Here is a 14981-nt window from a genome sequence, read left to right as displayed (position 1 = left end):
CTTAAGGAACCATGGTGTGCAGATCTTCTTTACTTTCTCTCCTGTACTGACACACTTGAGTCCCTTCCTTAGTAAAATGATGAGAGGGCCCAGTTGATGCATGAATGGCAAAAACATCAGTTAGGATGTCCAGCATCGAATGATTTGGAACTGCTGTGTACTTCAGGACCATAGGTCATGACTATCCTAGGCATAGGAAGAGCTGAAATCAATGTTTCACATGAATTACACAGGGAAGAGTTGACCCATTAGTGCCAGGCATCTGGTATTCAGACCATGTAGGTAGCATGAATTATGTCCCCAAATCAGCACTGGTGTGAGCTTTCTTTTCTTTCTTTTCTTTTCTTCTTTCTTTCTCTTTCTTCCTTCCTTCCTCCCTCCCTCCCTCTTTCCTTCCTTCCTTCTCTTCTTCCTTCCTTCCCTTTCTTTCTTTTTCTTTCTCTTTCTTTCTTTCTTTCTTTCTCTCTCTCTCTCCCTCTCCCTCTCTCTCTCTCTCTCCCTCTCTCCCTCCCTCTCTCCCTCCCTCCCTCTTTCCTCCCTCCCTCCCTCCTTTCCCTTTCTTTCTTTTTCTTTCTTTTTTCTTTCTTTCTTTCTTTCTTTTCTTTCTTTCTTTCTTCCCTCCCTCCCTCCTTTCTTCCTTTCTTCCTTCCTTTCTTCCTTCCTTTCTTTCTTTCTTTCCCTTTCTTTCTTTCTTTCTTTCTTTCTTTCTTTCTTTCTTTCTTTCTTTCTCTTTCTTTCTTTCTTTCTTTCTTTCCCTGCTTATCCTAGAGCCACACACAAACAGACAAACCTCCCTTTGAAACATTATTTTCCACATCAACCCTTCTTACAGTTCTGGCTTATGCTAGAATCTTGGATTCTACTTCCCACCATTCTTTGGATCCAGACTTTGTCTCCTATTCATTAGAGGCCGTTAAAAGCTGAGGCCTTCTCAGTTCAAGTCACAAGGGTACCCTAACAATAACAACAAACCAGATAAGCTACAAAATCACAATTTTTTAAACCCACCAGAGATCTGAGGATAGAACGAAATCTAACCAAATGAAAATCTAGAAAGTAAAGAGGCCTTTCTTTAAGAGTAGAGACCTATAGGTGTTTTCATTCTAGCAGAGCAACTGAAAGAGGACAGAATACATCATAGTAGGTGATAAAGAGAAACCAGCCATATTTTAATGAATTTGTAAAGACCGCATGTGAGCTACCATGATGCATTAGAATCCCAAGGAACCCCAACCACAGAAAGAGTATGCACCTACCTGCCAACTATTTCCCACAGGCCTTCATCAAGGGCACATAGATAGTATGCTGAAGGCTGAAAGGAGAGCAAAAGAGCTTAGAGAGATCCCATATAAGGTGCTCAGACCTTTTCCAAGTTGAGACAATGGCCCATTGCAGAGAAGTAGCAAGGCAGAAAGAAGAGATGAGAAATCTCTCTGCAGCACTTGGGCTTTTACTGAGTGCAGAGCAGTAACTGCCAGACTGAAAGCAGGACAGTAGAGCATAGAGAGACCTCCTTAGGTACATAAAGGCAGGGATGGAACTGAAGGACAAAGAGATATTTCCAGTGACTTGAAAAGCTAGAATTCAGACTGTTAAGCAGAGAGGGAAATCACTCATGGTTCAGAAAGCTGTAAATTAACAAAGAAACATCTGATGTCTTACTGGTATTTATTTGGTGCTTCTACAGGGCTAGGGATTCTTAGCATCCTGACAGAATAAGGGATGAGCGATTTTCTGGAGGAAATATTATTTACTTCAGCCACTAATGCTCTCTTATACACTATGTCCAATGTACATTTAAGACTATGAGACACACAAAGAAGCAAGGAAATGGACCCCATGATCATGGGAGGAAAGAAGCAGACTGGGAGATGAATCAGATATTGGAATTATGAGAGAGGGACTTTAAAATAACTATAAAAATGTGTTAGAGGACCTACTAGAAAAGCTGGAGAACATTCACAAACATATGGGGAATGTCAGCAGAGAGATGGAAATGATAAAAATGGATCACATGGAAGTGCTAGAAATGAAAAATATGCTATTATAAGTGAAGAATTTATTTGATGGGATTAGAAGCAGCCTGGACACAAAGGAAGAAAAAGATCTACAAAGTTAAAGACAGTAGAAATTATATAAACTGAAATGAAAAAATAAAAATGAGAGAAAATACAATAAAGTATCTGAGATCTATGGGACACATAGATGTAATAATTAGAGTATGACAGGAAAAGGAGAAAGAATGGGGCCGAAGAAACCATTGAAGAGATAATGGCTAAGAATTTTCCAAAATTTTTTAAAGATTTCGATTAGCAAACTCTGAGCATGTGTGTGCGTGCACACGCACACACACACACACACACACACACACACATAGAACACCACACACCTAGGCACATCAGACTCAAACTGCTGAAAACCATGATAAAGAGGAAATCTCAATAGCAGCCATTACATATTACATACAAGGAAACAACAGTAAGAATGATTGCTGACTTCTTATTAGAAACAAGGTGGGCCAGAGACAATGAAAAGACAACTTTTAAGCACTTGAAGAAAAAAAAGACAACCTAGAATTCTACATACAGCAAAATATATCCTGCAAAAGCAAACGTAAAATAAAGACATTTTCAGATTGACAAAAGTGAAGCAATTTCATCTCCAGAAGAGCTGCACTACAAGAAATGCTAAAAGAGTTACTCAGGCTAAAGAGAAATGATGTCAAATGGAAATTTAGAGCTGAAGGAAGGAATGAAGAACACAAGAAAAGTATGTGGGTAAATAAAAAAAAGACCGATTTCATTATGTTTAAGAGATAGACATAGACTTATATCTAAACTGCTTTAAAAGACTATGGGCTACTTAAAGCAAAAACAATAACAATGTTTTGCGGTGTTTATAGCGTTTGTAGAGGTAAAACACATGACAGAGCACAAAGGAAGAGGAGAGAAATAGAACCATATTGTTGTAAGGTTCTTATACTGCTCACAAAGAAGTATAATACTATTTAAAAATAAACTATGATAAGTCAAAGATGTATATTGTAATCTTTAAAACACCACTAAAAAATTCTTCAAATAGGAATAGCTAGAGAAGGTAAAATGGAATTCCAAAGAATATTCAATTCATTTAAAACAGGGCAGAAAGGCCTGGACCAGCTTCAGAGCAATGAGTGGGTCAGTGGGTGATGAGTGGGGACTAGGTGCAGTGGCCAGGGGCTGGGGGTAGACAGCCTGCCCCTCACGCCCAAGATCCTCAACTTGTCATGAGGTAGCAGTGTGTTGGCAGACTGGTAGCACCTGGAGTGACTGTAACTGCAGAAGTTGAATATCCAGGACACGTTGAGGTCCTTCATCAGGAAGAGGAGCCCCCAGAACATCTAGCTTTGAAGGCTTGCATGTGGGAGAGTTGGAGAGCTGTAAGAAACAGAGACTCCACTCTTAAAAGGCTCATGCAAAAACTGATATGCTCCGAGACCCAGTACGGAGGCAGTTATTTGAAAGACGCCTAGGCCAGACCCACTTGCTGATCTTGGAGAGCTTCCTGGAGAAATAGGAGGCAACTGGGACTCCCCGTGGGGACACAGTTGCTGGCAGCAGCCATTTTGGGGAGGTCACTCTACCACAAGGACGTTGGTGCTGGCAAGTGCCATTTTGGAGTCCTCCCTCTAGCCTTAGTGCCAGGGGATTCCCTGCCCACCAGCCAGTCGGCACCAGTACTGGGACACCCCCAGGCTGCACAACCAGCCACCCCAAGACCTGGCCCCATCCACCCGCAGCTGGCAGGCTCCAAACCAGGCAGGGCTTGGCAGCCAACTGGGCCAGGGACCTGCCTCACTTACCAGTGTGTCCATAGTAGTTGGCTCCACCACATCAGAAGGGCACATGCAGCCCACATAGGGGGCACTCCTAGAGCACATAGCTCAAGGGACCAGAAGGGTGTGTGCTGCTGGACCCCATAGGACATCTCCTGCATAAACCCACTTCTCCAAGATCAGGAAATGTAACCAACCTATGCAATACCTACAAATAAACACAGAGAATTAGGTAAAATGAGGCAACACAGGAATATGTTGCAAACAAACAAACCAGATAAAATCCCAGAAGAACTAAGCAAAGTGAAGATAAGCAATCTACCCAATAAACAGTTCAAGATAATAATCATAAAGATGCTCAACAAACCTGGGAGAAGAAAAGATGTACACAGTGAGAAGTTTTACAAAGACTTAGAAAATATAAACAAGAAGAACCAAACAGAGCTGAAGAGTACAATGACTAAAAATTACACTAGAAGGAATCAACAGATTAGACGATACAGGGGAACAAATCAGTGAACTGGAAGACAGAGTAGTCGAAATTACCCAAGCAAAGCAGAAAAAAGAAGAAGAAATTGTTCTAAATGAGAATAGTTTAAGAGATTTCTATGACACCATCAAGCATACTAACATTCATATTACAGGGGTCCCAGAAGCCAAAGAGAGAGAGAAAGGGGCAGAGAATTTATTTGAAAAGATAAAAGCTGAAAACTTTCCTATCCTGGGAATGGAAACAGGCATCCAGGTCCAGGAAGCACAAAGAATTCCAAACAAGATCAATCCCAAAAGGAATGCACAAAGACACACTGTAATTAAAATGGTAAAACTTAAAGATCAAAAGAGAATCTTAAAAGCAGTAAAGGAAAAGCAACCAGTTACATAAAAGTGAATTCCCATAAGACTGTCACTGACTTTCAGTAGAAAGTTTCAGTAGAAACTGTGCAGGTCAGAAGTGAGTGACATGATATAATTAGAGTGATGAAAGGAAAAAACCTACAGCCAAGAATACTTGGCAAGGCTATCATTCAGATGAAGGAGAGATAGAGTTTTACAGGCAAGCAAAAACTGAGAGTCCAGCAGGACTAAATTGGCTTTACAAGAAATGCTAAAGGGACTTCTCTAAGTGGACAAGAAAAGACTACAACTAGAAATATGAAAATTACAAAAGGAAAAATCTCATTGGTAAAGGCAAATATATGGTAAATGTAATAGATGAGCCACTTTTAAAGCTTAAAGGTTAAAATAAAGATTAAAAGACAAAAGTAGTAAAATCATCTACAGCCACAATAAGTAGTTAAGATATACACAAAACAAAAAGATGTAAAATATGAAGTCAAAAACATTAAACTTGGGGGGGAGAGTAAACATGCAGGGTTTTTTTAATGCATTTGAATTTAAGAGATCAATTTTAAAAAATTTCTTGTATATAAACCACATGGTAACCACAAACCAACAACATATAACAGATACACACAAAAAAAGAAAGAGGAATCCAAACATAACACTAAAGACAGTCATCAGATCACAAGGGAAAAGAACGTAAGAAGAAAAAAGGAATACAAAACAAACAGAAAACAAGTAACAAAATGGTAATAGTACATACATATCAATAATTACTTTAAATGTAAATGGACCAAATGCTCCAATCAAAACACACAGTGACTGAATGGATACAAAAACAACACCCATATGTATGCTGCCTACAAGAAACTTGCTTGAGATGTACAGAAACACACATACTGAAAGTGGGGGGGATGGAAAAAGGTATCCATGCAACTGGAAACAAAATGAAAGCTGGGGTAGCAATACTTAGACAAAATAGACTTTCAAACAAAGACTATAATAAGTGACAAAGACATTACATAATGCTAAAGGGATCAATCCAACAAGAATATATAACAATTGTAAATATATATGCATCCAACCTAGGATCACCTAAATACATACAGCAAGTATTAACAAACATAAAGGGAGAAATTGACACAACACAATAAAGCCAGCCTCACCTGTATACCAAAACCAGACAAAAGTACCACAAAAGAAGAAAATTTCAGGCCAATATCACCGATGAACACAGGTGCACAAATCCTCAACAAAATATTAGCAAACCAAATTCAACAATACATTAAAAGGGTCATCCACCATGATCAACTGGGATTTAACCCAGGGGTGCAAGTATGGTTCAATATTTGCAAATCAATCAATGTGATACACCACATTAACAAATTGAAAAATATAAATCATATGATCGTCTCAATAGAAAAAGCGTTTGACAAAATTCAATGTCCATTTATTATATTGATAAAACCTCTCAACAAAGTGGGTATAGAGGGAACAAACCTCAACACAGTAAAGGCCACATACGACAAGCCCACAGCTGATATCATATTCAACTGTCTAAAGCTAAAAGCATTTCCTCTAAGATCAGGAACAAGACAAGGATGCCCACTCTCACCACTTTTGTTCCAACATGGTATTGGAAGTCCTAGACTTATCAACCAGAAAAGGAGAAGAAATTAGAGACATCAAATTGGAAAGGAAGAAGTAAAACCATCACTGTTTGCAGATGACAGGATACTATACATGAAAATCCTAAAGATGCCTCAAAAAAATCTATTAAAAATAATAAATAAACTCAGCAAAGTTGCAGGATACAAAATTAACAAACAGAAATCTGTTGCATTTCTATACACTAACAACAAACTATAAGGAAGATAATTTAAAAAAAAAAAAACTCATTTATATTGCATCAAAAAGGATAGAGTACCTAGGAATAAATCTAACCAAGGTGGTAAAAGACCTGTACTTGGAAAACTATAAGACATTCATGAAAGAAACTGTAGATGACACAAATAGATGGAAAGATATACCGTGCTCATAGACTGGAAGAATTAATGTCGGTAAAATGACCATATTCCCTAAGGCAATGTACAGATTCAGGTAATCCCTATCAAAATACCAATGGCATTTTTCACAGAACTAGAACAAATAATTCTAAAATTTGTATGGAAACACAAAAGACCCCAAATAATCTTGAGAAGGAAGAAAACAGCTGGAAAGTATCATGCTCCCTGATGTCAAACTATACTAAAAAGCCACAGTAATCAAAACAGTATGGTGTTGGCACAAAAACAGACACATAAATCAATGGAACAGAGTAAGAGAGCCCAGAAGTGAACCCACACTTATATGAGCAATTAATCTATGACAAAGGAGGCATCATACAATGGGGAAAAGACAGCCTCTTCAATAAATAGTATTGGGAAAACTGAACAGCCACATGCAAAAAAAATCTAACTGGACTACTTTCACACACCATATACAAAAATAAATTTTAAATGGATTAAAGACATAAAAGTAAGACCTGAAACCATAAAACTTCTAGAGAAAACACAGGCAGTATGCTCTTGACATCAGTCTTAGAAACATTTTTTTTGGATATGTCTCCTCAGGCAAGAGAAACAAACCCAAAAATAAACATTAAACTAAATGGGATTACATCAAACTAAAACTCTCCTGTACAGCAAAGAAAACCATTAGCAAAATGAAAAGACAACCTACTGAATAGGAGAAAATATTTGCAAATGATATATCCAATAAGGGGTTAATATCCAAAATATGTAAAGAACTTATACAACTCAACAACAACTTAAAAAATACAACCTGATTTAAAAATGGGCAGAGGAGTTGAAGAGACATTTTCCCAAAAAAGACATACAGATGGTCAACAGGCACATGAAAAGGTGTTCAACATCACTAATTATGAGGGAAATGCAAATTAAAACCACAATGAGATATAACTTCACACATGTTAGAATGGCTATTATCAAAAAGGCAAGAAATAACAAATGGTGACAAGGATGTGGAGAAAAGGGAACCCTCCTACACTGTTGGTGGGAATGTAAATTGGTGCAGCCACTATGGAGAACAGTATGGAGGTTCCTCAAAAAATTAAAAATGGAACTAACTACTATATGATCCAGTTATCCCATTTATGGGTATTTATCCAAAGAATATGAAAACACTAATTAGAAAAGATACATGCACCCCTATGTTCACCACAGCATTATTAACAAGAGCCAAAATATGGAAGAAACCTAAAGGCCCATCAGTGGATGAATAGATAAAAAAAGATGAAACCTTACCATTTGGACAACAAAGATGAACCTCAAGGTATTATGCTAAGAGAAATAAGTCAGACAGAGAAAGACAAATACTGTATGATTTCTCTTGTATGTAGAATCTAAAAAACAAACAAAGGAAAAAAACCAAAATAAATTAACAAACTAAACCAAACAAAAACAAATACATAGATACAGACAACAGAGTAGCGGTCACCAGAGAGGACGGGGCAAAATGGGCAAAGGGGAGCAACTGTATGGTGATGGATGAAAACTAAATTTTTGGTGGTGAGCACGCTGTAGGGTACACAGAAGTAGAAATATAATGTTGTACACATGAAACATATAATGTTATAAGCCAACGTTACCTAAATAAACAATAATTTTTAAAAAAAGCAGTAAAATGACAAGATCAGGGCTTTAAAATCTTGGGTCAAAGTACCAAGAGAGAACCATAGAACTTCTAGGAATCCCTTGAAAAAGTCTCTTATCTTTTGTAGTCTCAGGGGTTGATATGTCCAAAAAAACAAAAACAAAAACCCTAAAGCACATTTAAATTATTATACTGAGGATTGCAGAATTACGATATAAACAGGGGTCACTTCCTTGTCAAGTCTCTTATGTAAAACTTTGGATGTTAAATGAAAAAGAATGAGATCTTGAATACTGAAATGATGATATTTATGTGTGCATTCCAATGAACTGAGAAACTTGAACATCTGCATTCTTCTGTTCCAGTGAAATTAGCACTTCCTTCCTCCCAGGCTTAAAGACCCCACAATTTTTTCCCTTAAAGCAGATCCTGATTCTCCTCAAATGCACCTCCACCATCTCTCATTGCTTCTAGATATAAAACTAGAGTTATATTCTATTGTAATCTAGGGCAGGGATTGGCATTTTTTTCTTTAAAGAGCTGCATAGAAAATATTTTAAGTTTGCAGGTCATAGAATCTCCGTTACAACTATTCAACACTGTTGTTGCAAAAGCAAATATAAACAATACGTTAAAAAATGGGCATCACAGTATTCTGATAAAACTTTATTGACAAAAACAGGTTGTCATCTCACAAGCCAGAGTTTGCTAATCCTTGCTCTATGGGGATGTGTACAAGGACTGACCCAGGAAGGTCATCAAAAGGATTGCAATATTTTGCCAATTTATATGAACAAAAAGCTGAGACTGAATTTTAAGAGCACTAGACCAGGTAGGAATTTATTGATAAGGGTAAATATATCAGAGCTTCTGTTTTCAATGTTTAGCTTGAGCAGCTAGGAGTGGCACCTACTCCTGATGAATTGTCAGCTCTCCTTTAACTCATCCCTATCATCAGTTAGTTGAGGAAGGAAAAACGCAGAACTAGTTTGCAGATGATGATACACAATAAATTGCTATCAGCCAGAAGTGGACAGCTGTAGAGTTAATAGCTGCACTCAGGGTAGCCCTGAATGACAATGAGGAAAAGGGACACTCCCACTGGGAGCATTCATCTCATATAAGCAGTGCATCTAGTTGTTCAGTTTGCCCAGAAAGAGAGATCGCCAGATCTATACAGACCTATTTAGATTCGTGGGCAGGGGCTAACGCTTTGGCCACATTGTCAGGCACTTAGAGGGAACAAGATTGGAAAGCTGGTGACAAGGAGGTCTAGGGATCAACTTCTCACAATGGACACAGTGTACGAGGACATTTGAGTCTCAAGTGAATTCATAGATCATTCATTGCTGAGGCAGCTTTCAATAATTAGGTGATCAAGATGTGCTGTTCTGTAGGTCATTAGTAGCCTCTTTCCATGGCCATTCAAGTATTTGCTCCGCAAGTTCAAGTAAAGTGGGAGGATGGCACACACCGAGGTTTTGCTGGGATCACCGACATGCGTGTTCCTCACTAAGGTTCATCTATCTAAGCCGGTGTGAAGGCCCAACTGTTAACAGAAATAAATGCTGAGTTCCTAACATGGCACAATTCCTTTGAGGGAACAGTTATCCACAGGGTAACAGGTTGATTTCCTTAGAAATCATCATGGGAAGGGCAGCAATCTGTTTTCACTGGAATAGATACTTATACTGGATAGATGTACGCTTTCCCTGGCCATAGCTCTTCTGCTAGCAACACCACGCACAAACTTCCAGACGACAATTTACCATCATGGTATCTCACGCAACACAGCTTCTGACAATGGATTTCATTTTACAGTAAAAGAAGTGATCGTACCCACAGGATTCGCTTATTTTACCATGTATCCCATCAACACAAAGCAGCTGGCACTACAGAACAGTAGAATGGCCTGTTGAAGATTCAATTATAGCTGAATAAATTCAACTCAGTTCAGGTTCAGTGACAACATCATGAGGGGCTGACATGCCCTCATACAAAATATGGTATATGCTCTAAACCAGCAACAATCTATAATACTGTTTCTCCCATAGCCAGAGTATAATTTTTTCTCTCTCTCTCACTTTTACTACTCTTCTATATAAGTCATAATGGTGAATATTAAAATTTTAATTTGCAGTTACATATCAAAGGATGATTGTGATTGTATTAGAAAAGAATGATTATTACCCAGATATAGCTAGTGACTCATGGAACGCTGAGTCTTCACTTTTGGGGGAAGAGGGTGGATGTTTTTGTTTGAAGAAGTGATAACTGCATCATATTAGGCAGAAATGGGATGCTTTGTTATTACTTTTGTATGGAAGATAAATATGGACAGGAGGGGTTGTAAGAATGGTGAGTAACCCAATGGTTGGACGGTGCCATACTGTCTGCTGTTAACTCAGCACTATCCTCACCCCTTTCTATCCTTTCCTCTTTAAGGGGCTGGAAGGATAATGACATTGCCAAGAATTCCTTGCCAATAAGGTTCCAATTTATAGGCAATTAGGAAGATGGAAGAGAAGTATAAACTATCATTTCTCCTCTCAAGAAGGTAGATGTACTGGCAAAAGGCAGATGCGAAGTTTGCAACAGCTTTTGGATGAACTTCTGCAAATCACCCAATTCAGTGTTATGGGCAGCTGAGATCACTGGCAACTGTTATCACGATTCTCTACTTTCTGAGTATCTGAAAGGCAGCACCAGCTCTCCCTTGACTCTCACTTCCCCTCCCGCTTCGATGATTTTATAAGCATCAATTCACTGTACTAAAGCCCTTACTATTTAAATATCTAGAATGGTTTGTGTTTTCCTGAATGAACTGGGACATATATATGCAATAAAACATCCATGATATATATACATACATAACGATCATAATATCTGACTAAAATAATTTAATTTTCAGTTCAATTTTTCTAATACAAGCTTGTTTTCTAGTTCTTATACCTGCAATATGAGTCTGAAGAGCTAAGATGAATGACCTCATTCAAGGTTTCTCAATATCAGCACTACTGGCATAGTGGGCTGAATAGTTCTTTGTCAGGAGGGCCAGTCTTGTGTACTGTAGGAGGTTTAGCAGCACCTCTGGCCCCTGGCCTCTACCCATCAGATGCCATTAGCACTACCTCTCTCCGCTCCCAAATTGTGACAAAGTAAAATGTCTTCATATATTCACAAATGTCCTCTGGAGGGGCAAAATCACCCCCAGTTAAGAACTATTGGTATACAGGAACTATCTTCACTGTTTTTACAAATTTTTTGTAAGTCTAAAATCATTCCAAAATAAAAAGTTAACAAAAAAATCTTCCAGACACACGTTGATTAGCTAGTGAAGTCTTCAAGCTATTTAAGGAAAGAAACAATACCAATCTTACACAAACTCTTCAAAGACTAGTAAAATAAATAATATTTTTCAACTTATTTTGAGGCCAGCATAAGCTTCATACTCAAATCTGTCAGAAATATTCTAAGAAAGGAAAATTACAAGCTAATCTCACCCAAACACATAGACAACAAAAACCCTAAACAAATATTAGCAAAGATTATCTTGGCCAGATATAAAAGACTACATCAAGGCCCAGTTACGTTTACTTCAAGAATGCAAAGTTGGTTTAATACTTTAATGCAGTCAATGGAAATTCACTACATCAACATAACAAAGGTGAAAAATCATGTGGTTGTCTCAATAGATACAAAAAGAGGATCTGATAAAATTTTCAAAATTATTTCATAATAAAATATCTTAGCAAATCAGGAATAGAAAGAAACTTCCCTAATCTGATCATAGGTGTCAATAAAAAATTATAGCAAACATGGCATTTGAAGCAAAAGACTGGAAGCTTAATTCTTGAGAACAGGAACAAGACAGAGATATTCACTATCAACAATTCTATTTAATATTGTACCAGAGGCCCCCAGCCAATGTAATAAGGAAAGACAAAAAAATAAGTGGATTGGAAATATGAATATCATTATTCATATGACAAGATCACATATGGAAAGCCAACAGGTCTCTAGAAAACTATTAGAACTAATGAATAGATTTAGCAAGATTGCTGGATACGAGATCAGTATACAATAATAAATTGTATAAAATAAAAAAATTTAAATATAGTAATACAATTTGCCCTTGGTATTTATCCAAAGGAGTTGAAAACTTATATCCATACAAAAATCTGCACACAGATGTTTACAGCAGTTTTATTCATAACTGACAAAATGTGGATGCAACCAAGATATCCATCTTCAGTAGGTGAATGGATAAACTGTGGTACATACAGACAATGGAATATTATTTAGCACTAAAAAGAAATGAGCTATCAAGCCATGAAAAGACATGGGGGAACTTTAAATGCATATTATTAAGTGAAAGAAGTCAATCTGAGAAGGGATCTAACTGTATGATAATATGATATTCTGGAAAAGGAAATAATATGAAGACAGTAAAAAAAAAAATCAGTGGTTGCCAGGGGTCGTGGGGGGCAGGGGGGAATACAGTGGAGAGGGATGCATAGGTGAGCACAGAGGATTTGCTGGGGGGGGGGGGACAGTGAAAATACTCTGTATGATACTAAGATGATGGATACATGTCATTATACATTTGTCCAAAGCCATACAATGTACAACACCAAGAGTGAACCCTAGTGTAAACTATGGACTTTGGGTGATTATGACATGTAGGTCCATCAGTTGTAACAAATATACCACTCTCGCAGAGGATGTTGGTAATGCAGGAGGCTACGCATACTTAGGGGCAGGGTGCGTAAGAGAAATCTCTGTATCTTTCTCCTAATTTTGCTGTGAATCTAAAACTGCTCTTAAAAAATGTTTTTTAAAAAAGCAAAAAAATTTAAATAGCTTCAAAGGCATCAATCATCTAGGAAGGAATCTAATGAAAGCTGCAAGATTTCTACAAAAAAATTATTTAACATTATTGAAAGAAATTAAAGGACACCTTTAAAAAAATGGAAGGTCATACCATGTTCATGAGTCGAAAGACTCAATGTTGTGAAAGAATCAAGGCATCCCATAACAATCTATAGACCCAAGGCAATCACAATCAAAATGCCAGAGGACTTTTTTGTTAAAAATTGACAATCTGGGGAATTCCCTGGTGGACGAGTGGTTAGGACTCAGCGTTTTCACTGCCATGGCCTGGGTTTGATCCCTGGTCAGGGAACTAAGATCCCACAGGCCACATGGTGTAGCCAAAAAAATAAATAATAATAAAATAATAATAATAATATTGACAATCGGATAATAAAATTTACATGAAAATGCAGAAAGGCCAGAACAGCCAAGATGATCTTTAAAGAGAACAAAGTTAGAGAGTTTATACTACTGGATATCAAGTCTTATCATAAACCTTCAGGAATGAAGAAAATGTATTAGTGCAAGAATAGTTAGAAAAAGCAATCAAACAGATTCTAGAAACAGACCTTATATATATGGATACTTGGAGTGTTGACAAAGATGGCACTACAGAGTGATGAATAATAGACTTTATTTTTTTTCAGTAAATGGTGTTGGGTTAATTGGATAGTCATGGGTTGGGGTGGGTGGGGGATGAGTCTTGATTCTTATATCATACCGTACGTAAAAATTAATTTCAGGTGGATTGTAGATCTAAATGCAAAAACTAAGACAATGTTTTCAGAAGATAATTTAGAATGTCTTCGTGACTTTGGGGTAAGCAAAGATTTCTTAAATAGAATCCAAAGAACACCAAATATAAAAGAAAGATTGATAATTTGACATTAGAACTACATTAGAACTGAGAATCATCCTCAAAAAACTAAAAATAGAGTTGCCATATGATCCAGCAATCCCACTCCTGGACATACAACAGGACAAAACTCTAATTTGAAAAGATACATGCACCCCTATGTTCATAGCAGCACTACTTACAATAGCCAAGACATGGAAACAACCTAAATGTCCATTGACAGATGAGTGGATAAAGAAGATGTTGTATATATATATACAGTGGAATATTACTCAGCTATAAAAAAGAATGAAATAACGCCATTTGCAGCTACATGGATGGACCTAGAGATTATCATACTAAGCAAAGTAAGTCAGAAAGAGAAAGACAAATACCATATGATATCACTTATATGTGGAATCTAAAATATGACACAAATGAACTTATGTATGAAACAGAAACAGACTCACAGACATAGAGAACAGACTTGTTGTTGCCAAGTAGCGGTGGGAGGGTTGGATTGGGAGTTTGGGACTAGCAGATGCAAACTATTATATATAGAATGGATAAACGACAAGGTCCTATTGTATAGCACAGGGAACTATACTCAATATCCTGTAATAAACTATAGAGGAAAAGAATATGAAAAAGAATATATATATATATATATATATATATATATATATATGTATAACTGAATCACTTTGCTGTACACCAGAAACTAACACAACATTGTAAATCAACTATACTTCAATTTTAAAAAAAGAAGAAAAAAACTGAGCAACATATCATTTGAAATAGCATAAAAATCAAATACCTAGGAATAAATTGAACAAAAGATGTGTATCAAAAGATGTCATTAAGACAAACAAAACTCAAGCTACAGTTTGGGAGAAGATACCTGCAATACATATAATTGAAAAAGTATATATCCAGAATATATAAAGATTGGCTACAAAGTAA

General features: G+C 37.0%; 1 long non-coding RNA gene across 2 annotated transcripts in view; it reads right to left on the bottom strand.

Moving 5' to 3' along the window:
- LOC118899459 overlaps positions 1 to 14981 on the bottom strand; it is a 30181-nt gene that overhangs the window by 4267 nt on the left and 10933 nt on the right. For both annotated transcript variants that reach the window (XR_005020955.1, XR_005020956.1), the window contains exon 2: positions 3842 to 4022. This is a non-coding gene — a long non-coding RNA (uncharacterized LOC118899459). The remainder of the gene's footprint in view (positions 1 to 3841; positions 4023 to 14981) is intronic.

Source organism: Balaenoptera musculus, chromosome 8, assembly GCF_009873245.2.
Source record: "Balaenoptera musculus isolate JJ_BM4_2016_0621 chromosome 8, mBalMus1.pri.v3, whole genome shotgun sequence".
NCBI classification, from domain to species: Eukaryota; Metazoa; Chordata; class Mammalia; order Artiodactyla; family Balaenopteridae; genus Balaenoptera; species Balaenoptera musculus.
The sequence above is the reverse complement of the archived record's forward strand: the minus strand, read 5'-3'. Positions and strand labels throughout refer to the sequence as shown.